Source organism: Microcaecilia unicolor, chromosome 11, assembly GCF_901765095.1.
Source record: "Microcaecilia unicolor chromosome 11, aMicUni1.1, whole genome shotgun sequence".
Lineage (NCBI taxonomy): Eukaryota > Metazoa > Chordata > Amphibia > Gymnophiona > Siphonopidae > Microcaecilia > Microcaecilia unicolor.
In genome coordinates, this window is record NC_044041.1 from 26,881,487 (window position 1) to 26,907,534 (window position 26,048).

Consider the following 26,048-nt stretch of genomic DNA (forward strand, 5'->3'; position numbering starts at 1 on the left):
ATTATAATCTCAATTCTCTCTCTAACTTAACCATGCTGGTAGCCAACACACACGGCCAAATATGTTAGTTAAGTTCTTGACCTCATTGGTGAGACTTCTTTATAGCGTGGGTTCCAAGATAAGACTTTCCAAACATGCTGGGCCGTTGAGGGAGGGGGCAGGGAGACAAAATTTCCCAAGCTCGGCACCAGGATTTGTCTCTCTCCTGCTCCTGTGGGGACCCAGGTGACTGCATTAACGCAATAACCTGATCCCAACACACAGGAGCAGGAGAAAGACAGGCTCCAATGCCCCCCCCCCTCCCTTGGAGGCCAGGGAGAAGCAGACGCACTGACGCAGGGAGATAGGGGGCAGGGGCAGCCTGAGTGAGTGAGGGACAGTGGTGGCGGCTGTGTCCCGAGTGTGTGGGGGGGTGAATGCATCCCGAGCAGTGGGTGCGGCAGCTGCATCCCATGGAGGGAGGGACGGCTGCATCCTGCAGGGGGAGAGGATGCGGCGGCCCTGCCCCAGGCCCAGCAAATATGGGCAATAAATAAGCCGAAACACACACTGTAACCTGAAAGTTGACAGAAACCCAAAAAAAACTTTCCTCAGGGAAATAAATATTAAAAACAAAAAGATTTGTCATGAAGCTCATTGACAGAGAATCCTTCTGCCAGATCACAGATTCAGTAAGGAAATGGACACACGGTAGCTCACGGGACTCATACAGAGAAATAAAGTACAATACAGCAACGTAAAAACATTAGGAAGACTTCACAAGAAGTCAGCGGGCTTATAATTACATATGACATCCTTTCCAGATAAAAGTGATTACTGCGGATGTTAATCACTTAGCAACCGATCTCTGCCCCCAGAGTGCAGAGCTCTGACCAGTCATCCATTTTCCTCTTGTCCTCTGTCCCCCCCCCCCCCAACCCCCCTACACGGAGCAAATAGAAACTCAGATAAAAAGAGGCACAATAGCTTCTGACATCAAATAGGTTAACATAATAAAGACAGCTTTAGTCCAGGAGAAAAAGCAATTCTGGGACAAGCAGAAGGTTATAAAAAAAAGAAAACAGGAGCTTTTGTGTGCCCGGCTCCTCTTCCCACCCCGGCTTTGCCGCATCAGGCACCGATTGTAATCGCGGGTTTGATTAAATTACGTTTCATGAATATTTTTGTCCAGAAAGAAAAGAACGTGACAACAGAAGGTAAAATAAAAAGGTTCCAGGTCTGTACTCGCGTGTAATGTATACAAACATAACATTTACAGCACTTCCAACAAAACTTCAATTTACATCAACAAAAGAAAATGTCCGAGCAGTCCGAGTGAACTAAGGTGCCAAAAAATGTCCTGCGCTGGTGTAGACGCGTGTATTGGACGCACGCGGGTCCATTTTTCAGCGCGCCCGCAAAAAATGCCTGTTTTTTTTTTTGGCCGAAAATGGACGTGTGGCACAATGAAAATTGACCCGTGTCCATTTTGGGCCTGAGACTTTACAGCCACCCATTGACAGCTGTATGGTCTCATGCATTAACCATCAGCGCGCATACAATGAGGATCACTGCCTGGTTAGCGCCATGCACCGGAAACTAAAAAATATTTTCTGACGCACGTAGTGGATGCGCGTCAAAAATGAAATTACCGCCCGGGCCATGCGGTAGCTCAAAATTGACGCGCCTGTGCCTACACGGCTTAGTAAAAGGGCCCAAAAATTGTTTTCCATTTGTTAAGCGGAACTGCTCTTGCCAGGAACGGAGGTACTCATCAAATGCATCCATACTGCTTTGTGCTATTGAGTTGCTTTAAGCAGCTGAATAAGCTACACCTAGACAGGTACACAGCCCCTCAGCTCACATGTATAAAATGACCCTTTCCAGCTTGCCTGGGAACTGTGTGAATCTTAAATATTCTCTGCAGCAGAGAGTCAGCAGATCCTGAGGCACAGAGTAACCTCTGCTGTTAAAGTGATGTGCAGAAGTCTACTAGCCAGCCACACTTAGGTGGTACAAGTCCCAGAACCCTGAATCCAGGTCCTGGAGGGCCTGGCCCAAGCCTGATGGTTTAAAGAAGCAACTGCAGGGTACATTGGTTACATTAGACTTTCTGGGTAATGAGCCCTTTCTGGTCCTCTTCAAAACTAGGCTAAAAGCCGCTTTCTTTGAGGCTGCTTTGAAATCTTAACCCCTTATTCTCCTGTTTATACCCACATTGTTTTAATATTTAAATCTCTTTATTAGAAATACAAAACAGAATCACAACAATGAATAATAATCAACACATTTTCAGAATATCTAACTCCCTACCTTCCATTATACCCCCAAACCTCCCCCCCCCCCCACAATGGAAAAGATAGCATACACCAAGTAGTTAAACTGTGGTAGACCTCGACGCTTATAGCTTCCCACTATACCATTTCCCCATGGGAAACTGAGAGAAATAAATACCCATATTATTTTTAATCATCTTCCATAAGAAATCCAAATCGCATCTCCTTGTGGTGGTCCCCGGGGCTCTCCCTTCTCCCCACTGCTGTACAGTTTGTGCATGGGCTCCCTCGGTCGGCTTCTGTTGGGGTCTGGTGGGCTCATGTTGTCCTGTGCGTGCGATGTTTTCTTTTTGTTTCCATGTAGACTATTTCTTACAAAATTCAATGCCAAGAAATGCAAAGTGATGCACTTAGGGAATAGAAATCCATGGGAGATGTACAGTGGTGGAAATAAGTATTTGATCCCTTGCTGATTTTGTAAGTTTGCCCACTGACAAAGACATGAGCAGCCCATAATTGAAGGGTAGGTTATTGGTAACAGTGAGAGATAGCACATCACAAATTAAATCCGGAAAATCACATTGTGGAAAGTATATGAATTTATTTGCATTCTGCAGAGGGAAATAAGTATTTAATCCCTCTGGCAAACAAGACCTAATACTTGGTGGCAAAACCCTTGTTGGCAAGCACAGCGGTCAGACGTCTTCTGTAGTTGATGATGAGGTTTGCACACATGTCAGGAGGAATTTTGGTCCACTCCTCTTTGCAGATCATCTCTAAATCATTAAGAGTTCTGGGCTGTCGCTTGGCAACTCGCAGCTTCAGCTCCCTCCATAAGTTTTCAATGGGATTAAGGTCTGGTGACTGGCTAGGCCACTCCATGACCCTAATGTGCTTCTTCCTGAGCCACTCCTTTGTTGCCTTGGCTGTATGTTTTGGGTCATTGTCGTGCTGGAAGACCCAGCCACGACCCATTTTTAAGGCCCTGGCGGAGGGAAGGAGGTTGTCACTCAGAATTGTACGGTACATGGCCCCATCCATTCTCCCATTGATGCGGTGAAGTAGTCCTGTGCCCTTAGCAGAGAAACACCCCCAAAACATAACATTTCCACCTCCATGCTTGACAGTGGGGACGGTGTTCTTTGGGTCATAGGCAGCATTTCTCTTCCTCCAAACACGGCGAGTTGAGTTCATGCCAAAGAGCTCAATTTTTGTCTCATCTGACCACAGCACCTTCTCCCAATCACTCTCGGCATCATCCAGGTGTTCACTGGCAAACTTCAGACGGGCCGTCACATGTGCCTTCCGGAGCAGGGGGACCTTGCGGGCACTGCAGGATTGCAATCCGTTATGTCGTAATGTGTTACCAATGGTTTTCGTGGTGACAGTGGTCCCAGCTGCCTTGAGATCATTGACAAGTTCCCCCCTTGTAGTTGTAGGCTGATTTCTAACCTTCCTCATGATCAAGGATACCCCACGAGGTGAGATTTTGCGTGGAGCCCCAGTTCTTTGTCGATTGACAGTCATTTTGTACTTCTTCCATTTTCTTACTATGGCACCAACAGTTGTCTCCTTCTCGCCCAGCGTCTTACTGATGGTTTTGTAGCCCATTCCAGCCTTGTGCAGGTGTATGATCTTGTCCCTGACATCCTTAGACAGCTCCTTGCTCTTGGCCATTTTGTAGAGGTTAGAGTCTGACTGATTCACTGAGTCTGTGGACAGGTGTCTTTCATACAGGTGACCATTGCCGACAGCTGTCTGTCATGCAGGTAACGAGTTGATTTGGAGCATCTACCTGGTCTGTAGGGGCCAGATCTCTTACTGGTTGGTGGGGGATCAAATACTTATTTCCCTCTGCAGAATGCAAATAAATTCATATACTTTCCACAATGTGATTTTCCGGATTTAATTTGTGATGTGCTATCTCTCACTGTTACCAATAACCTACCCTTCAATTATGGGCTGCTCATGTCTTTGTCAGTGGGCAAACTTACAAAATCAGCAAGGGATCAAATACTTATTTCCACCACTGTATTTGTTAGGCGGGGAGAGTCTGATAGGTACGGGCGGAGAGAGGGATCTTTGGGTGATAGTATCTGAGGATTTGAAGGCGACGAAACAATGTGACAAGGCGGTGGCCATAGCTAGAAGGTTGTTAGGCTGTATAGAGAGAGGTGTGACCAGCAGAAGAAAGGGGGTGTTGATGCCCCTGTATAAGTCGTTGATGAGGCCCCACCTGGCGTATTGTGTTCAGTTTTGGAGGCCGTATCTTGTTAAGGATGTAAAAAGAATTGAAGCGGTGCAAAGAAAAGCTACGAGAATGGTATGGGATTTGCGTTACAAGACGTATGAGGAGAGACTTGCTGAACTAAACATGTATACTCTGGAGGAAAGGACAAACAGGGGTGATATGATACAGACGTTCAAATATTTGAAAGGTATTAATCCGCAAATGAACCTTTTCCGGAGATGGGAAGGTGGTAGAACAAGAGGACAAGAAATGAGATTGAAGGGGGGCAGACTCAAGAAAAATGTCAGGAAGTATTTTTTCACAGAGAGAGTAGTGGATGCTTGGAGTGCCCTCCCGCGGGAGGTGGTGGAAATGAAAACGGTAACGGAATTCAAACATGCGTGGGATAAGCATAAAGGAATCCTGTGCCGAAGGAATGGATCCTCAGGAGCTTAGTCAAGATCGGGAGGCGGGGCAGACTTATACGGTCTGTGCCAGAGCCAGTGGTGGGCAGCGGGACTGGTGGTTGGAAGGCAGGGATAGTGCTGGACAGACTTGTACGGTCTGTGCCAGAGCTGGTGGATGGGAGGAGGGGCTGGTGGTTGGAAGGCGGGGATAGGGCTGGGCAGACTTATACGGTCTATGCCAGAGACGGTGGTGGGAGGAGGGGCTGGTGGTTGGGAGACGGGGATAGTGCTGGGCAGACTTATACGGTCAGTGCCAGAGCCGGTGGTGGGAGGCGGGGATAGTGCTGGGCAGACTTACACGGTCTGTGCCCTGAAGAGCACAGGTACAAATCAAAGTAGGGTATACACAAAAAGCAGCAAATATGAGTTATCTTGTTGGGCAGACTGGATGGACCGTGCAGGTCTTTTTCTGCCGTCATCTACTATGTTACTATGTAACTGTCCTATTTGTATTTAGCAGACTTTTGTTTTTCAGACTTTTGCACAACAATGTATCACTACTGAAATTGCTACAGTTAGGGTACTTTGGACATGTTGAAATCTTCAGCTCAGTATGAAACACTAATGGTTAAAATAAATAAACAAACCTTTGTTAGAAAGTATTTCAAAAGAAATGCAGCTTATTATAATACCTCAGAACTGTGGGTTGAGCTCACCTTGACTACCATGTGCAGCTCTAGTTGCCCATTAAAACAAACAAACAAAAAAGTTACAGAGAATCAAAGGAAAACAGATAAACAGAGGGGATACACAGAGGTTTCTAAACATGAGCAGGGCGAGCAGGTTTGTAGTTACCCTTTAAATGGCAAGACTATTATGTTTATGTTTTGCTTATGCTTATTAATTCTTTATATTCTGTTTTTACTCAGCAAGGTCAAAGAGATATATAATCAATTATTTTATTTTATATTTTTTGTTACATAGTAACATATGGAGGCATATTTTCAAAGTACTTAGCCTTCCAAAGTTCCATAGGTTTCTATGGAACTTTGGAAGGCTAAGTGCTTTGAAAATATGCCTCATAGAGGCTCATTTTCAAAGCACTTAGCCTCCCAAAGTTCCATAGAAACCTATGGAACTTAGCCTCCCAAAGTGCTTTGAAAATATGCCTCATAGTAACATAGTAGATGACGGCAGAAAAAGACATGCACGGTCCATCCAGTCTGCCCAACAAGATAAACTCATTGTGCCATTTTTTGTGTATACCTTACCTTGATTTGTACAAACCTTTCACAAGGCTTCCATTTTTTAAAACGCTTTTAAAGCTGCTCTGGACACAAGTACTGAATCTAACATTTGCGACTGTTAGAGGGCTTTCTTGTTATTTTTAAAGGCAATTAGCCCACGTAAGCCTTAAGATTCTTGTGTAATTATAACCTTAATTGCAGAACTTCATAACTCCAGGCAGCAGCTCTGGGGTGAAGACATGGCTGCCAGGTCTTATACTGTAGCTGTTACTGCACAGGCCAGCAATGAGCCTACGCTCACCTTCCCCTCTCCCCCAGCAATTAGCACAGGCCCACTACCCCCTCCCCATTAGCAACGAACTTAGGCCCACTCCCCTCACCCCAAACATTGAGCGTAAACCCACTCTCCCCCCCCCCCCCAATCAGGTGGCCTTTCCACGTTTCTTCACCAGCGATATCTTACTGAATGAATAATACACCAAAGGTACTGCAGAAATAATAAATATGTACAACATTTGTACCCCGCGCTTTCCCACTCATGGCAGGCTCAATGCGGCTTACATGGGGCAATGGAGGGGTTAAGTGACTTGCCCAGAGTCACAAGGAGCTGCTATTCCAACATTCCATGTAGAAGTCGGCCCTTGCAGATCACCAATGTGGCCGCGCAGGCTTCTGCTTCTGTGAGTCTGACGTCAGACTCACAGAAACAGAAGCCTGTGCAGCATGGAATGTTGCTAGTGGAATAGCAGCATTCCATGTAGAATCTCCAATAGTAGCAACATTCCATGTAGAATCTCCAATAGTATCTATTTTATTTTTGTTACATTTGTACCCCGCGCTTTCCCACTCATGGCAGGCTCAATGCGGCTTACATGGGGCAATGGAGGGTTAAGTGACTTGCCCAGAGTCACAAGGAGCTGCCTGTGCCTGAAGTGGGAATTGAACTCAGTTCCTCAGGACCAAAGTCCACCACCCTAACCACTAGGCCACTCCTCCACTGTTGCTACTATTTGAGATTCTACATGGAATGTTGCTATTCCAATATTCCATGTAGAAGTCGGCCCTTGCAGATCACCAATGTGGCCGCGCAGGCTTCTGCTTCTGTGAGTCTGACGTCAGACTCACAGAAACAGAAGCCTGTGCAGCATGGAATGTTGCTAGTGGAATAGCAGCATTCCATGTAGAATCTCCAATAGTAGCAACATTCCATGTAGAATCTCCAATAGTATCTATTTTATTTTTGTTACATTTGTACCCCGCGCTTTCCCACTCATGGCAGGCTCAATGCGGCTTACATGGGGCAATGGAGGGTTAAGTGACTTGCCCAGAGTCACAAGGAGCTGCCTGTGCCTGAAGTGGGAATTGGACTCAGTTCCTCAGGACCAGAGTCCACCACCCTAACTACTAGGCCACTCCTCCACTCATAATTAAAAGCAACAACAACAAAAAACAACTTACTCATACAAGAATACAGAGCAACTGTTCGTAAACATTTGTACATCCTTCAGACAAAGTACCCCACAACACTATCTGCCAGAATAACTGTTCAAAATAGCAGGTTTTCAGGATAAATGTAAATGTCTGAAAGGAGAGCTCTCCTCAAACGTTAAGAGGGGAGATTATTCCATAAATAGGGCTCCAAGTCCTTCCATAGCGTGCCTCAGATGGGGGGAGGGAGCTGCAATCAGTTGGCATCTATAGATCTAAGCGACCTGTTAGACGTGTAGACCGAAATAAGTCGATAAGTAAGCAGGCACTTTAAAGCTTTAAAGGAAACACGACATGAAACAGGGAGCCACTGAAACTGCTTGAGAAGCAGAAAGGCAGATCGTATCATGGAGGGCCACATTTATTTTATTGTAGCATTTGTATCCCACATTTTCCCAACAATTTGCAGGCTCAATGTCGCTTACATTTGAGACAAGCAGGGTCTGAAGTCTCTTCAGTTGGGCTTTAGACATTCCAGCAAAAACCACATTGCAATCCTCAAGGTCGGAAATGACAGAATATGCCAAGAAATGAACAGGCAGCAGGTTGAGGAGGACTCAGCTGTCTGGACAAAAAAAAAAAAAAAAAAAACTGGACCTCGTTGCAGGAAGGAAAAACCTAGGGATAAAAGTTCATCCACCTATTACTGATTATTGGGCTGTTTGGAATATTCTCTCTTTTTGATGTTGTATCCAAACGATCCCTTTTTCTGCTGATGGATGCAGTGGACTGTTATGTTTTATTGCTTAAGGATTCACTTAAGATTCAAGTGTTAAAAAAAGGAAGTTAATCCAGCTTAGCCCATTGAAAGGTTGGTTTCGTGTTGCATTTCTCCAGTTTAAAAGAATTGAAGAATTAGCAGGACCCTGGCTCGGTCATCTCTTTCTCATATCCATCACCAAATGTCAGCAAAGGGGCCGGAGCCAACTTTCACAATGCTTTGTGACATCACAAAGCGCATAAAGGATTCCAAGGAGACGTCTCGGCAACTGTGATTCACAGAGCTGTGATGAGGCTGTGCCACAATATACCTATTTCCTAGGCAATGTAGGGGCAATCTTACTGCTAGATGCCCTGAGAACATGCAGTAGGAGGCCTATTCTATACTGGCACCTGGGCACCCATATCCCATTATAGAATACTAGTATAACCTGCGGTAGCCGTGTTAGTCCACTTTTAAAGGTAATCAATAGAAATCAAACAAAATAAAACATGGAAAAGAAAATAAAATAATACCTTTTTTATTGGACACTAGTAAAACATGCCCGTTTCAGGTGCAAATGAAACGGGTGCTAGCAAGGTTTTCCTCCCGAACCCCCCCCCTCCCTGCTCACCCCTTCGGCGTTGTGAAGGCACTGACCGCCATTGTTGCGGTCCTCGTCAACACACGCCAACGCCACCTTCAATGTGCTGAGTCGTTGGTTGTGAAGCCACTGACGCCACTGCTCCGCCCTCGACGTCATCACGTTTGACGCGAGGGCGGGGCCCCAACACAGTGATTTCGGTGGCTTCACCACCACGAACCCTTCGAACCGGAAGGAAGTGCCCGGAGGAACTGACAGTGACATCAGTGTCCTCAGAACGTTGAGGGTGGGTGAGTTTTATTATATAGGATAACTTAATACATTTCTTGATTCGCTTTCGAAGGTTGCCCTTCTTCGTCAGATCGGAAATAAGCAAATGTGGTAGGTGACAGTATATATAAGTGAAACATCCAAGCATTTCATTGACAGTCTAACAGGGTGGGGGATGGGTAGGAGGTATGCATGGGAACATCAAAGCATTTCAGAGATAGTCTAACAGAATGGGTGGGGGTGGTTAGGTGAGAGGAGGGTGATAAACAGAGCATAACCTGGAATCAACGCACCTAAAATTTATGGACTGCCGTTGCACCAACAAAAAAAGAAAGATCTATTACACCAATAAAAGAGAATATCTAAAATATACACTGGTGTATTGGTGGAAAAGTACAGGAAATATACAAAATCATATCAAGAATTAATGTAAAAAAAATTGGGAGGAAAAGTCCTCATAAAGTCCGTTGTCAACGATACTGAGGCTCAAGTTTAAATATAGCCACAAAACATTGTTCTCTGTCAAAACATAATCATAGGTTTAAAAACCTTCCAAGTTTTTTTTTGTTACATTTGTACCCCCGCGCTTTCCCACTCATGGCAGGCTCAATGCGGCTTACATGGGGCAATGGAGGGTTAAGTGACTTGCCCAGAGTCACAAGGAGCTGCCTGTGCCTGAAGTGGGAATCAAACTCAGTTCCTCAGGACCAAAGTCCACCATCCTAACCACTAGGCCACTCCTCCCCTCAGTTAGTTTGATAGCTCCCAAAAAAATATCAAAATTTTAATTTTCATCTATAGCGACTACCAAACACGTAATATGTCAAAAAGTAAAAATTGCACTTAACTTTGGACGCTAACTTTACTGTGTGTACGACTTACAACACCATCCAGTCTTCAAACAGAAATACCAGTTGTTCTCACTATGTTCATTATGCAGTACTTTGTTATTTTCAAAAAGTTAGAACTTATTACTGTTTGAAGATTGGATGGTGTCGTAAGCCTCACACACAGTAAAGTTAGCGTCCAAAGTTAAAGTGCAATTTTCACTTTTTGATATATTACATGTTTGGTTTGATATTTTGGGGGGAGCTATCAAACTAACTTGGGAGGTTTTTACACCTATGATTATGTTTTGACAGAGAACAATGTTTTGTGGCTATATTTAAACTTGAGCCTCTGTATCGTTGACAACGGACTTTATGAGGACTTTTCCTCCCTTTTTTTTTTTACATTAATTCTTGATATGATTTTGTATATTTCCTGTACTTTTCCACTAATACAAATAAGTACCTGTATACAATATGTAAGCCGCATTGAGCCTGCCATGAGTGGGAAAGCGCGGGGTACAAATGTAACAAAAATAAAATAGATACTATTGGAGATTCTACCTGGAATGTTGCTACTATTGGAGATTCTACCTGGAATGTTGCTACTATTGGACATTCTACATGGAATGTTGCTATTCCACTAGCAACATTCTATGTAGAAGGCTGTGCAGGCCACATTGGTGATCTGCAAGGGCCGACTTCTACATGGAATGTTGCTAGTGGGACTCTGGGCAAATCACTTAACCCTCCATTGCCCCAAAAAAAAAAACTTGGAAGGTTTTTAAACCTATGATTTATGTTTTGACAGAGAACAATGTTTTGTGGCTATATTTAAACTTGAGCCTCAGTATCGTTGACAACGGTCTTTGACGACTTTTCCTTCCTATTTTTTTTTACATTAATTCTTGATATGATTTTGTATATTTCCTGTACTTTTCCACTAATACACCAGTGTATATTTTAGATATTCTCTGCCATTACAGAACACACCCACTCCACTTAGGCACAGGGGCGTAGCTACGTGGGGCCACGGGGGCATGGGCCCCCACAGATTACGCCCTGGCACCCTCTACATTTGACCCCCCCCCCCTGCCGTCACCGCCCGCCCCTGCATCAGGTACCTTGTTTGCTGGCAGGGGTCCCCAATCCCCGCCAGCCGAAGAGTTTTCTTCAGCACCGGTCGACTCCAGCGCCTTCGTTGTGATCATCTGTTTCTGACGTCTTACGTCCTGCATGGGGCTACATGCACGGTGCAGGACGTAAGGCGTCAGAAACAGATGATCCCACAAGGAAGGCGCCAGAGTCGACCGGCGCTGAAGAAGACTCTTCGGCTGGTAGGGACCCCTGCCAGCAAACAAGGTACCTGATGTGGCGGCGGAGCAGGGGGCGGCGGTGGGAGTCCAAAGTGGCGGGGGGGAGGCGGTGGGGGGAGGCGGCTAAACAGTGCCCCCCCCCCCCCACCTCGGGCTCTGGTCCCCCTCCTGCCAAGGTCTGGCTACACCCCTGCTTAGGCATCACCATTTGACGTAACTGCCCGTGACTAAATTTAGTCATGCAAATGGGCGTTCAGCGTATTCTATAAACCGTACGGAAATTTAGGCGTATTCTATAAAGTACACCTAAATTCAGGCAAACTTTATAGAATATGCCTGTGTATTTTTTTTTCAGTGCCAATTTTGTAAGGTGTGATATATAGAATCAAGCCCTGTGTGCCCCACCATTTCACGGATTCTATATGTCGTGCTCAAAATTGCGCATTTGAGTAACGAGCCAATCAACCTCAAAAATGGGCCACTAACAATTATTGGCCTTCATTGGCAACAATTTGTATTGTTGCTGTGCTATGAAGAGACACGTTCAAATCTTTTAGCACAGAACTGAAAAAGGGATGTGGTCAAGGGTGGATCGGGGTGTTCACTAAAGACGCGTTCAGTATTATAGAATCAGGGGGATATGCGCCTATTTTATGCACGAAGGCTTACACTAGGTTTCAGTTGGTGTAAATCCTCACATCCAAAGTTGGATGCATATCCCGACGCTACGTGCTTTTCTAGAAACGGCGCAAAAAACAGGAGCGCCATTTATAGAATAGCACCCGGCGTGCATTTTCTTCAGCATCCAATTTCGGGCGTCATTTACAGAATCTTAGCCGAGATTGGGTGGTGGAGCCGGTGGGGGGGGGGCGGGGCAGACTTCTATAGTCTGTGCCCTGAAAATGACAGATACAAATCTTGGTCAGGTATACACAAAAAGTAGCACATATGAGTTTATCTTGTTGGGCAGACTGGATGGACCGTGCAGGTCTTTTTCTGCCGTCATCTACTATATGCTACTATGTAGTCCCATGTGTATACTCGCAGTGCCGTAGTGAGGGCAGCTGACACCCGGGGTGGGTCGCCACTGCGCACCCCTCCCCGGGTGCAGCACGGCGCACCCTCCCCCCTCTGGAGCGCACCCCATGGGAGCGCGTACCTACATCTGAAAGCGGCGACGGACGGGCGGGAGGGCCGATCCACCCTGACTGCACGTTGCTGGGAGCTGCGTCGGCTCCGCTGGTTCCCTGCTCTCTCTGCCCCGGAACAGGAAGTAACCTGTTCCGGGGCAGAGAGAGCAGTGAACCAGCGGAGCCAACACCCCCCCCCCCCCCCAGCGGCGTGCACCCGGGGCGGACCGCCCCCCCCCCCCCCCCCCCCCACCTACCTATGCCACTGTATACTGGCTTGCATTTATGCATTCCAGAACAGCGCTTAGATGCCCTGCTGGCACTTCCACTCAAAAATGCTGGGATTCTAGATATTCTCTCGATTATAGAATTTTCTTTTGCATTGTTGCACGCCATTTTTGTCCAGCAGTAACATCTGCGTGAACATTCTTACCAGAACTGTTCTGTTATTCAGCACAGAAAGAGAAAACTTTAACTGTGGGGCAGTCATGCCCGGGTGGCTAACGGCTCAAAGTCCAGACACCACAGAACGAGCAGCATGGGAAGCTTCTCTTATTGGTGAATACCCATGCATTGAAAAAAAAATGTAATGTTATAAAGCCAGACAGAGAGGGGAGGAAACCCCCATGAAAAGTGGTCAAACTAAAATACACGTACTGGAAAAATTACACGGAAGGAATTGGAACATCAGAGGCAGGAATGAAATCCGCGAGTAGGGAAGTGAACATCCTTCAAGGGAAGCTGTGCTCTACCAACAGGACGGTTTTTTACTACCAATCAGTCGGTCTTGGAATTCTTAAAGCTGCATCCTGGCTGCTCCCCGAGACCTCAGGGAGGATGTGGGGGACAACTGTCTTAGCAAAAGGACATTACCCAGAGGATAGAATTTTTTGTTTCTGATGCCTCATTGCTAGCAGCTAGACCAGGATCATCCTGACATACCCTGGCTTAGCTGATATACATTCACCATGACAGGAATGAACTTTGCTTAACAAACCCATCTGGAGACAGTGACCCTTAATGACCTCCCATTCTCCAACCTGTCTTCCTCCCTTACTGGATCTCTTTATAAAACATCTGCAAAAAAACACCCTCCAAGAATAAAGACGGGGGAGCAGAGATAAGATTCCCGCATGCTGGGGACAGATAGAGGGGAATGAACAGAGGACCAGCATCCGCAGCGACATTCACTGGGCAGGATGAGCGTTAATCAGCTGCTTAGCTAAGTTAAAAACTTGACATGTTCTGAAGTGCAGGCACCGCTTCACTCACGTCCCCCGGCCCTCCATAAAGGATTAAAAAAGGAACGCTGTTGAAAACTCAATGACCTAGACGCATATTTGTTAATGTTTATAAAATGATTACCCGATGCCAGCAAAGTGCAAAAAACGGATCTACAAAACTGTCCGCTCTGCAGCAGGGGCGTAGCTACGGGTGGGCCCAGGCCCGCCCAATTTCGGCCCAGGCCCACCCACCCAAGCGCACACACACTGCAGCAGCAGCAGCGCGTACCACGGCAGAGACGGCACGACACCGGGCACCCACTCGCGCTCTGGCTCTGCTCTCCTCTCTCCAGGTTCCTTCCAGCCCGATTTCTCAGGCCCACCCACCACCACCACCCAAGCGCACACACTCACTGACTGCAGCAGCCTAGCGTACTACACGTCGCGCCGTCGCGGGCACCCGCTAACTGCCGCTCAGCTGATCTATCATCTCTCCAGTTGCAGCCTGCAGGTCGCATCATCAGCGCGTCATTGTTTTCCATCCTACGCGAACGGACGCGGCAGTGGCCGTGCTCACCCTTGCTCTCACTCCGCTCGGCCTCAGCTCCATCTGCTCGCTCGTGGTAACTCAACTGGCGTCTGACGGGCAGGCATAGCTGCACGGCACGCAGGGTTAGTGCGAGCCTTTGCCTGCCCTGGCCCTGGCCTAAAATGTGGGAATTTGGGAAAATCGAAATTCGAATCGAGAATTCGAGATCCTCAGGGTTTTGCGTTAGTTGGGGGAGGGGCAATGATGAAATGTTTGGCCCACCCACTTTGTTCTCAGGCCCGCCCTAAATTGCCTGTCTGGCTACGCCACTGCTCTGCAGACTTCACTTACCTAGGAACCAAATGGTGGAACTCCTTGCCACCCAAAATAAGAAATATACAGGAATACACTAGAATCTGCAAAATCCTCAAATCGTTCCTATCCAAACAAACCCTCAAACAACTAATTATTATCTGAATTGGTTATTACCCCATTTACCATGAACCTTCTCTTTGCTTCATGTACAATTTCTCATTCATAATAGATTTTCTAAATGTTAAACTTCCATAGTTATCCCAGTATGTTTATGATACTGTATTGTAAAATGGGATTCTTACAACAAATTTACTTTCTTATGCATTATTCTTTGTTATGTATCCTATACTGTTTATTGTAAGCCACGCTGAACTCAAACTTGTTTGGGATAACGTGGGATATAAATGTCACAAATAAATAAAGTCAAGAGAGAAAATGTTTCCGTGGAATGACCACTGTTTTATAGTAAAAGGTCGTCCCCACGCCCTGCAGAACCCATGGGCAAACCTGATCTTGATCTCAGCAGCCAGAACAACCTCAAGGGCCAAAGCCAAGGCAGGAACTTACTGGAAAGAGAGAGAGACCTGGCTTTTAATTAGCAGCTACTCTCAGGGTGCCCAAACTCTCCATCAGATCCCAGCATGGTTCTGTCCCCTGGCCTCGGGGATAAATACCCAGCGACATGGCTCGTTAAAATCTTTTGATAGCTGTCACCACTTCGGCGGAAAATACCAGCTTGCAACCCAGCTCCAGAAGAATATCTGCGGTTAAACGGATTAATTCTTTTTCAGTTGTTATGACATCTCTTTGTTGAGGCAGAGAAAGAAGCAGGGATTTTTACGTATTTATTACAGGCTGTTTTTCTACATTTCCTAAGCGCTGTAAGCCTTGCACAAGCGTACAAACCCAGGGCTTGTCCTTTGAACAGTTTTCATTGTACATATGATTGCTTCACAATGGAGTTATCTTACTATACATTCTATGAAACATTACTAAATAGATTATTAAAAAAAAAAAACTAGAGAGACGTCCCAGCCGGTCTGCCCACTTATGCCTCAAGTGTTCCACCGGACTTCCGGGCTTTACCCTCTCCTGCAGTTTGGCACCAGAAGTTAAATTACTTGAGTGCTAGCAGGTGGTTTATTATGGCTTTGTAATTCAGTTTTATAGGTTTAAAGCTTCCTGATCAGGGAAGCGAATTGGTTACTTCAAAGCAAAAAAAAAAAAAAAGCTGCCCAGCCTCAAAAACAGCAGAAGGTGTGACATTCCCCAAAATTTCACACTGCCTTCAGTCTTGTTCTACTTGCTTAATCTCTTGGTCTAATAATTCCTTGCTGCCTACTTCAATATAAATAGACACAAAAACAATTCGATATGTCATCTCCAGTTGTTCAAGACAATGGTACACCTTTAATTATAACCACATGCTCTGTTTTTATCTTTAAAAAATCTTTTGCTACTTTACCCCCCATTTACAAAGCCGTGCTCGCGCCTGCCGGAGCGCTAATGCCGACAAATCCCATTCACTTTGAACGGGCCGTCGCATTGCCATGCGGCTTTGTAAACGGGTGGGGGGGGGGGGGTTAGTGGCCCATTTATTAAGTCATCACAAAATCTTGGCATAGTGGACTAGATTCTATATATGATGGCTAAAAAAACTGACGTCAAAACAATATACGGCTAGGTGCATTCTATAAAGTACGCTTAAATTTAATCGCACTTCATAGAATAAACCTAAAATTCCACATGGTTTATAGAATATGCCAAACGCCCATCCATACAACTAAATTTACTCATGCGCGGGTAGTCACGACAAATAAAACTTGGTGTAAATGCGGACACCTAAATTAGGTGCAAACCAGGTGTATTCTATAATCACATGAAGATTTTAGAAACATCCATGACCCGCTCCCATTCCACGCCGCCTTTTCAACTATACGACTTAGAATTTATGTGCATCACGTTATAGAATACGCTTAGACAGTTCTGCGTGCAAATTCTAATTAGTGTCAATTGCTTAAGTGGCAATTACAGGCTCTGACTGGATTGTTAACTAATTAAACTGCGTGCACAAATTCAGAATACGACTGGATTTGCGTGCGCAACTTAAGTCACGTTATGTAGACTCCCAGGGAGCGCGTCCTACTGTGGAATTGTCCTAAGCGCTAAACCCCCATTTTTACCACAGCAGTAAGAAAAATGCCTATTTTGTTATTTGGCAGATCGTTTGCTAATGTTATTATTAAAGCAAGAGCACCTGCATAAAGCAGTTAGTGGTTAACCCTTCCACACCTCCTGCTAAAAAATAATTTTAAAAAAATAGTGCTCAATTAGCGCTCACAAACACGGAAATTACCACAAGATGCTTAAGTTCATCCTGTGGTAAGTCTTTTTATCAGTGCGTTAAGGCTTAGTACACCTTAGTAAAAGAGCCCCTAAGTGCTTGATTTATTCCTGGCGTATCCCTGCGTCAGAACTACACCCAGATGGGGGTTCTGATGACAACCAGTACAGCAGCACCACGACAGCAGGAGACACATAGAAGGAACATTTATTAAAGGACAAACAAAAAAAATCCAAACCCTCAATCCAAAAAAGTGGGATGACAGTTTTGGCTCAACGTTTAAACTTAACAATTGTTTGCTGATGAGTAAACTGAAAAGCTCCACTTTAGCAACTGTCTCCTGCAATCATGCCAACAGAGGCGAAAGCCAACACTGGCATTCTAATAATATACCCCACTGTCTACTTCCTACCTAACAGCATGGTCTGCTCACAGGTTCTCTTGGAAATGTCAAATTCACCTGTAGTGTCTAGAAACTAAAAATAGATGCTCCTCATTTAGCCAGCGAGTTAAACTGTTTGACTCTATAAGAAGTCCAGATGTGAGGGGCACGCTGCAAAACAAGACAGTGTCCAAATAAATGTGAACACAGAGATTATTATTTCACGCCTAAGCATTTCTCCTTTGCAGCTGAAGTACAGCTCTGCAAAGGTTACCCAAAGTTAGGCATTGAAATGCAAAATGCTGAGCGTAAAATCTGTACCAGCATCTGGACACCCAGCTTCCATTACTGAATATTTATTTTATTTTTTATTTACATCAATTTATATACCGTATCTTATTGCTACTGCAAGACAATAGAATAGAGGTGAAGGTCATATTTGCATGCCACCATTTATGTGCTCAGTTATGCCATGTGAAAGGTGTAAATGTGCGTAAATGGTGCACTTTAGGATAGGGTTAAATGGTCATTTCTCTCAATGGAGGAGGGTGAACAAGTGGAGTGCCGCAGGGATCTGTACTGGGACGGTACTATTTAACATATTTATAAATGATATAGAAAGCGGAACAACGAGTAAGGTGATCAAATTTGCAGATGATATAGAACTATTCAAGGTTGTTAAAACATGTGCGGACTGTGAAATATTGCAGGAAGACCTTAGGAAATTAGAAGACTGAGCATCCAAATGGCAGATGAAATTTAATGTGGACAAATGCAAGGTGACGCACATTGGAAAGAATAATCTGAATCATAATAACCTGATGCTAGGGTCCACCTTGGGGGTCAGCGCTCAAGAAAACGAGTGCTGGGCAGACTTGTACGGTCTGTGCCCTGAAAATGACAGTGACAAATCAAGGTAAGATATACACAAAAAGTAGCACATATGAGTTTGTCTTGTTGGGCAGACTGGATGGACCGTGCAGGTCTTTTTCTGCCGTCATCTACTATATGTTACTATATTATAGATAATACGCTGAAATCTTCTGCTCAGTGTGCGGCGGCAGCCAAAAAAGCTAACAAGATGCTAGGAATTATTAGGACAGGGATGGTGAATAAGACTGAAAATACTATAATGCCTTTTATCGCTCCATGGTGTGTCCGTACTTTGAGTATTCCGTTCAGTTCTGGTCGCCGTATCTCAAAAAAGATATAGCAGAATTAGAAAACGGTCAAAGAAGTGCGACCAAAATGATAAAGGGGATGGAACTGCTTTCGTATGAGGAAAGGCTAAAGAGGTTAGGGCTCTTCAGCTTGGAAAAGAGACGAATGAGGGAAAATATGACTGAAGTCTACAAAATCCTGAGTGGTGCAGAGCAAGTAGAAGTAAATCGATTTTTTACTCGTTCCAAAAGTACAAAGACTAGGGAACACTTGAGGAAATTCCATGGAAATACTTTTAAAACAAATAAGAGGAAATATTTTTTTCACTCAACGAATAATTAATCTCTGGAACTCTTTGCTGGAGGATGTAGTAACAGCGGTTAGCGTATCTAGGTTTTAAAAAGGTTTGGACAAATTTCTGGAGGAAAAGTCCATAGTCTGCTATTGAGACAGACATAGGAAGCAATTGTTTGCCCTAAGATTTGTAGTATGCAGTGTTGCCACGATTTTGGTTTCTGCCAGGCTTGGCCACTGTTTGGAAAAGAGGATACTGGGCTAGATGGACCACTGGTCTGACCCAGTGTGGCTACTCTTATGTTCTAACGGAAAGGGGGTGGGTCTTGATATACTGCCTTTCTGTGGTTACAATCAAAGCAATTTACATATTGCATACAAGTACTTATTTTGGACCAACAGAGGGGTTACGTGACTTGCCCAAAGTCAGAAGGAGCTGCAGTGGGAATTGAATCCAATTTCCCAAAATCAAAGTCTGTTGCACTAACCACTAGGCTACTCCTCCACCAGCAACATTCCATGTAGAATCTCAAAGAGTAACAAGATTCCGGAATCCCAAAGAGTAGCAACATTCCATGTAGAATCTCCTCAAATAGTAGCAACATTCCATGTTTCACTGCACTAACCACTAGGCTACTCCTCCATTCAATGTTCTAGAAGTTACACAGGTAAGTATGAGACTTGCCCATATTCGACCCAGGTGTACGGCCCCTTGCAGTTTTCAAAAAGCTGTTTAGCGCCCAACTGGCATTCACCTACCTGAATGTAACATTCACATGCAAGCTTGCACTCTATAGTTTTAGCGTAGAAATGGCGCTTACATTTAGGTGCTTAGGAGGGAGTTCAATAAACCACGCTGAAACTAAGGCATCGAAAAAAAATTCAGCACCAAGCCCTATTTTATAAAGGGTGTGTGTCTTATACAGAATAGTGTTTAGTGTGGATCCTGCGCTGAACGTACGCCTGCCAAAACCTGGTATAAACGCTGGGGCTGAAGATAGGCGTGGTTAGGCAGTATCCTGTAATTCCGTGTGCAACTTTTCAGAACGCCCCCAACATGTCCATGGCCACGCCCCCTTTTGAGATACACACCGTGCCATTTGTGTACACAAATTTTAATGAGAGCCAATTATCAATAATTGCTCATTAGCACCTAATTGATGGTTTAAAGCTCACTGTCCAATTTACTTGTGTACATATCTCAGGCATGCGCCCAAGGTTGGGTGGACGACGTTGGATGCCATATATAGATAGAATTCAGGCGCTACTGTCAAAGTAACAACTGCACTTAGGACCGGATGATCAAAAACCCTGCACATTTACTCCTTATATGGTACTGGGCAGAGCAAGGTGCTGCCATTTTGGAGGCGGCGCTGAAAGGAGGAGAGTGCTACTCCTTCCTCTGTCAATAAAAGTTACAGGGGGAGGGGTTCAGGGGACTCTAGACCACCAGGGCAGGTGGGAGATGTTGGGGGGGGGGTAGGGGGTTATAGATCTACTGGACCTTGGAGAGGAGAAGGCCACCAGGGAAACTTTACTTGTTCAGGGGGGGAGGTTAGGGGGATGCAAGCATGCATGCTGGACAGGGCTTCCCATTCCTCCCTAATGTTTAGCAAACTCTAACGCCAGCTCCGAGCTGGCGTAGGGTTTGCCCCGCTGCCACTGCGAATTGGGAAGGAATAGTAAATGCCCTGTTTTGCAATGCTACTTCCAGTCAGAGCCCGTGAGCATGTTGTTTCACACACTTCCATGGTTTGATTATAGGGCGGGACTAAATACGGGCATTAGTACGGCGCTAACAGCCTCTAGCGCCCGCGTTTACTTCTGATCATCGGCCACTTAGCGACTGTTTGCCAGGCCATATCTGTGCTTTGCCACTGAATTTCCATGTTTGCAGAGGCGTCTAGCGCTTAACAGGCTACGGATTACCACTTAAAGATTAAGACCACATAAAAGTTAAGTCCTTTTATTCGGTTAACCTGTCCGGTGAAGTGGTGAATATCGAGTACTTAAATGGTCAAGTCCCATCTCCACCCCCAAAATAGCCAGTTTTGAGCTGAGCAGTCAGCCCTGAAACGGTGATTTAACTGACCAGAAGCCATTTCTGGCTGGTTAAATTGTGTTGAACATGGAACCCATAGTGCATGCACGCAACAGAAAAAAAAAAATCTCATTACCCCATCTGAAAGGGCAAAAAAGTATAGTATTTTATGAGCAAGTGACCGCATAATTAGGGCTTAGAACAAGGAAATACTTGGGTTTTTACACAGCTGGAACCAAGCCATTAGTCTTACAATCCAAAGATAATCTGGCACTATAAAGTTATAGAGAAAGTGGCATACCTAATAAAGATATATTTCTCTATGCACAAAATTGAACAATATTATATTAAACAGATTTTTTGGTTTGTCTATACTGCAATTATCAGATTAGCCTACTTGCTTACATCAAAAGCGCCCTGCTCTTTTTAAACTTCAGTGTGTCGGAGATTGCCCACTGTTTCAACAGCTTTAAATTTTCAGAATCTGGACAAAACACACACACAAAAAAAGTTTAACGGTGAAAAAACAGGCCCACGAGAATGGCACAGACCGAGTTAACGTGGAAGGGCAATTCCAGGACAAAGCATATGCCCCTCACATGAAATGCTCCCTCTCCTCAGCTGCCTTTTACATTTCCCAGTCCTGGAGGAAACCGATTTCACCTTGGTTACACAGCGATATGCTAGCAAAATATCTAAGCTGAGCCCATCGTATTGAAGGTTCCGGATTTTATCATGCACCCATGGCTCCCGTGTCCCTGCTCAGGAGTTACAAAGGGAGGCATCCTTCTTACTCAAACAGACACTGTGATGCCCTTTCACACAGTTTGCTGTGGCTGGGAATGCTGCAGGCATGGATTCAACAGAGACATTACTCAAATTCAAAGAGGAGGAAAAAAAAACACAATGATGCTTTAGTGCATTTAGCCCTTTTACACCAGCAAACACCTCACACTGTGCATATCATTATGGTTAAAAGAAAACTATCACTTCTGTGAGAAAAAAAAAATCACTAATTGTGGAAATGCAGTTCACACCCATTTGCCCACATCTTGGAGCTATTTTTTTCATTTGATCCACACCATGGGACTTCACTATAACTCCCTAGTATTTCAGGGGAAAAAAAATGAAAAACAGCATCACAAACTATCCCGTCTTACGATCACTTCTGAGAGAGATTGAGAAAACCTTCCACATACACACCTGTACTGCTTCTCCCTGCAGACTGCCTTTGATCACAAGTGGATATGCACTATTTTCCCCCGGGACGATTTTTACATAATTGTGTGACTTTTTATTTTTTTTTTAAGTCATCCAACAGTCTTGTCAGGTCTCAATCCATCTGGGGAGAACAGGTTTGAAGTTTGAAGAGCCAGCTTTTAGATCTAAGCAAAATCAAAAGCCCGCACAGGCTGTTTCTGCTTTCAGTGATACCAAGGTGTGACATTTCACCGGCACATGGCGAAAATAAAACACCTAGCAGGTCACACCTCTGTATTAGAAGTAACACTTTTTCCTAGCAGCCCTGCCTCGATCAGTCCAAACACCCACCATTGTACAGCTGGCAAAAGAAGAGGCCGAAATCCACAACCCTCTGGCCGAGCCTAAGCTCGACTTGCCTCCCCTGTCCTGGCATCAGAAAATGCATTTTAAAAGACGACCAAACGGTCAGATTTGGCACGTACTGTTACATTTGTTTTCATCTTCTGAACTATAAAATTATCACCCTCCTCCTCTTTCTCATTGTGCATGCATTATTATTATCATGTATTGCATTTGTACCCCACATTATCCCACCTTTTTGCAGGCTCAATGTGGCTTACAGAGTGTTATAATGATATAGTCATTACATGATCTTAAATTGCACCTAAGAAACCCAATCTTTGGATGGGGGGAGATTTTTGTTTAACAGTCAGAACACTATGCAAAGATAAACATTCACATCATCGGACTATATGGTATTCCCCCGCCCCCAGCCTCTTTAAAAAGTGTACCCGATCATCATGTTTAAGCATCAGCACGCAGGCTACCGAGTTTTCTTTTCTTTAACAAATGTTACACGATGAGGTCTGCAAGGAAAAAAATAATCTGATTTATGGAAGCTGGGCGTCCCAGTCATTGCAGCTGGTCGGTCACATTACCTAGGGAAGCGATCGCTGCAAATGTCCATGTCCCATGCCACTAATCACCTCGGATTAAAAATATACCGAGATCCGTCACATCATCGCCCCGGAACAAGGTCGGGGAGTCGCTCGCGCGGACAGAAGATCCGCAACCCAGCCGAGTATTTTAAATCTGCTAGAAAGGCTGCTACTGCATTCAAGATAAGAGCGAATAAACAGCTTTTAAACTTCGGCCCCCCACATCCTTTCATTAAGAAAAAACAAATGTGGGTGCTGCAGTGTAAAGATAACACGAAGGGAAGCTAACTTTATCCGTTGATTAGTTAAACCTTACAAAAAGGCATTTAAAAACCATGCAGTCAGTGATAAGAAAACGCCTCACCCCTTCGAAGCAATAAACATCCACACATATTTACCATAAATCTTCTAAATTGGAGCTAAGTCCTGCGATGCAGCGGAAATCAGCCCTCAAGACGATGCAGTCCCGTAACAGATGAGTTTTCTCAGCAAAGCCATGAGTAGGCAGCACAAATATTCCTTAATATGCTTTACGGGTGAATCTCCTGGGGGTAATAGATGAGAATTTTCCTGGCAGTTACAAAACAAAAAAAGATCGCGGGTTTTGTTTCACATCAAAATATAAATAAATATTTCAACTTCGATCACTTAAAAACGTATCCCAAAACAGAGCAGCCGTATAATTGAGTTGTACGTTTAAGAAAAAAAAAAATCGCATTTATCTTTCTTAATTTCCTTCTTGCTTTCAATAAAATAACATTTCGGGACCAAATCAAACCGGTTACAGGAGCTCCTAAGAAGGAAAAGTAGAATTGCAGGATCACAGATGGAAGGCCAGAATTTTTTTCTCCCAGTTCGGCTACTTGTCTTTCAAATCTCTCCGGAATGAATTTTCAAGACAGCAGGTTCATCGCAGCCTTGCAAGAGGGAAGCGTTTGCACAAACCCGTAGACGCCTGTGTTGTATGTATTTTACTATAAATCCTCTTCTTTCCGGCTGCAGAGGTCGCCTTCCGTTTATATGTCACAATTAGATTACATGCCGATCGACTTCAATGCGCGGATAAGGATCGGTCGCCCTCTACTCCCGGAGCCCGAGAGAACGCGCGGAGACAGGGAAGCACAGGAGAAGAATCTCGGGCGACGGATGGTAGTAGCAAGACATCCAGCCGGCGGTGTAATCTCTTCTTTTTTTTTCTCTCGGTAGGATGGAGGAGAGAAAAAGCCCTTTTGCGTGGCCGGGAAGCTAAGCAGATCTTGCGGGCTGGGAAGTGCCCCGATCCGATGAACCCCGCTGGACAAATCCTGTAGGTCAGCGGCGCCGTCTCCAGCCTCCTCCGCTTCGGCTGAGGCACAGCCGCCGGTGATCCTTTTGCAGGGGAGCCAAAGAGCAGGGTGGGTGGGCGGCTGGCGACTCGACTCCCTTCTCCCCGCCCGCGACTTCCTTCCCGCAGCTCCGCTCCGTCGAAACTGACAATGAGCCCGAGCTGGGCAGCTTCCCGGACCCACGCGCACCGCCCACTAGCCAATCGGCAGCTTCGGAGCGCTGACGTCCCCCGGGAGGTCCGACCAATCAGTCTGCGCTAAAGGCGGTTACCAGGGTGACGCGCCGAAGCGTCCTCTTGAAGGGAGCGAGGGGGAAGTGGCTGACACGTGTTGTTTTCGCGGAAAATTTCAAAAGTGTTAAGGTAGTGGAAGAGGACTTGGGGCCGCTCCCCCTCCCCCCAGGGTCTCCGTTGTAGCTTCGATAGTACAGAGGAAATATAAGTTATGCTAAAAACAGAGGGTGCAAAATCAGTACGCTCTAATGGTAAAATACAGCTAGTACTAATTCAATATTTCACGGATGTCAACTGAGATATGCTATGCTGATATTGATGATGACTGCAGAGCTACATATAATAAAACCTTGAATCATAAAATTATATGTGTAATAACGGAATTAGGACAGCCATAACAGCAAAACCATGTAATATACAATGGAGTATTAACCCTACAGTTTTTAGAAACGATGGTTCACTTCATTTTGTGACTGTTTTTGAGTCATGTTCCAACTGTGTGTGTTTTATAGAAGATCACTGAACCTGTGTTATTACTCATAATTCCACCACTCAAACATGTCAAATTACAGAATATTTCTTTTCTTTTTCATAAAACAGAGGACACAAGTTTTCATCTCATAACCAACCCCATAATGAAAGAAGGATAACCCGTTTCTGTTATGAGGGTTACCAGATGAAAAATTGAGCCCTCTGTTTTATGAAAAAGAAAAGAAATATTCTGTAATTTGACATGTTTGAGTGGTGGAATTATGAGTAATATAAAATATGAGAAAAATAAAAAAAATAGTGAATACAATAATAAGAATAAAATGTTGCAAACTTCACGATCAAGATCAAAAGAGTGTAGAAATCAAAGAAGGTTATCGAATACAACTTTAGTAAGCTGAAGGATCAGCAGAATACAGAGGAGTTCCAAATGCACATGTCAAACTGATCTGAAACTTTAGCAGAGAAATATTCAGACCATGAACCAGATATTGAAAATATGTGGAAATTGTTCAAAGATGAACTACTTGACATGGACCTGAATACATTGGACTAGGCAAGAAAAAAAGAAAAGGGGCTAAGTGAAGAAAATTGGAAATGTATGAGGAAGTGAAAAAAAATGCAGTCATTAACTGCATCACAAGAAGATACTGAAAAGAAACAAGTTATATTAGAACAGAACAGTCAGCAAGATAAAGAAAAGAAGTTAAAAAGAAGGGAAAAGAGAAGATGGGCTGAAGAACATAAGAGTAGCCATATTGGGTCAGACCAATGGTCCATCTAGCCCAGTATCCTGTTTCCAACAGTGGCCAAGCCAGGTCACAAGCACCTGGCAGAAACCCAAATCGTGGCAACATTCCATGCTACAAATCCCATGGCAAGCAGTAGCTTCCCAATATCTGTCTTAGTAGCAGACTATGGACGTTTCCTCCAGGAATTTGTCCAAACCTTGTTTAAACTCAGATACACTAATCGCTGTTACCACCTTCTCCAGCAAAGAGTTCCAGAGCTTAACTATTCATTGAGTGATAAAGTATTTCCTCCTATTTGTTTTAGAAGTATTTCCATGTAACTTTCTGGAGTGTCCTCTAGTCTTT

General features: G+C 44.7%; 1 protein-coding gene across 1 annotated transcript in view; it reads right to left on the reverse strand.

The window, feature by feature from the left end:
- Nucleotides 1-24,347, reverse strand: part of FAM222A (family with sequence similarity 222 member A) — a 295,931-nt gene extending 271,584 nt beyond the window's left edge. Inside the window, exon 1 of the mRNA XM_030219886.1 lies at nucleotides 23,303-24,347. The gene's annotated coding sequence lies outside the window, so the exon portion shown is untranslated. The remainder of the gene's footprint in view (nucleotides 1-23,302) is intronic.
- Between the last annotated feature and the right edge of the window lie 1,701 nt (nucleotides 24,348-26,048).